The sequence below is a fragment of the Myotis lucifugus genome, unplaced genomic scaffold (assembly GCF_000147115.1).
Source record: "Myotis lucifugus unplaced genomic scaffold, Myoluc2.0 scaffold_132, whole genome shotgun sequence".
Lineage (NCBI taxonomy): Eukaryota > Metazoa > Chordata > Mammalia > Chiroptera > Vespertilionidae > Myotis > Myotis lucifugus.
In genome coordinates, this window is record NW_005871180.1 from 3451162 (window position 1) to 3451824 (window position 663).

Here is a 663-nt window from a genome sequence, read left to right on the forward strand (position 1 = left end):
GCACCAGTCTGCATTCCCACCAGAAGTGTACTAGGGTTCCTTTTTCTCCACATCCTCCCCAGCACTTGTCATTTGTTGATTTGTTGATGGTAGCCATTCTGACAGATGTGAGGTGATACCTCATTGTAATTTTAATTTGCATCTCTCTGATGCTCAGTGACTTTGAACATTTTTTTTCTAGGCCATCTGTATGTCCACTTTCTAGAAATGTCTATTTAGGTCCTTTGCCAATTTTTTAGTTGGATTGTTTGTCTTCCTTTGGTTAAGTTGTATGAGTTCCTTATATATTTTGGAAATTAACCCTTTATCAGATGTATCATTGCCAAATATGTTCTCCCATACAGTGGGCTCCCTTTTCGTTTTGTTGATGGTTTCTTTTGCTGTGCAGAAGCTTGTTATTTTGATATAGTCCCATTTGTTTATTTTCTCCTTAGTTTCATTTTCCCTACTAGATATATCCATAAACATATTGCTGCCAGAGATATCTGAGATTTGACTGCCTATGGATTCTTCTAGGATTTTTATGGTTTCACAACTTACATTTAAGTCTTTTATCCATTTTGAGTTTATTCTTGTGTATGGTGTAAGTTGGTGGTCTAGTTTCATTTTTTTTGCATGTATCTGTCCAATTTTCCCAACACCATCTATTGAAGAGACTATCTT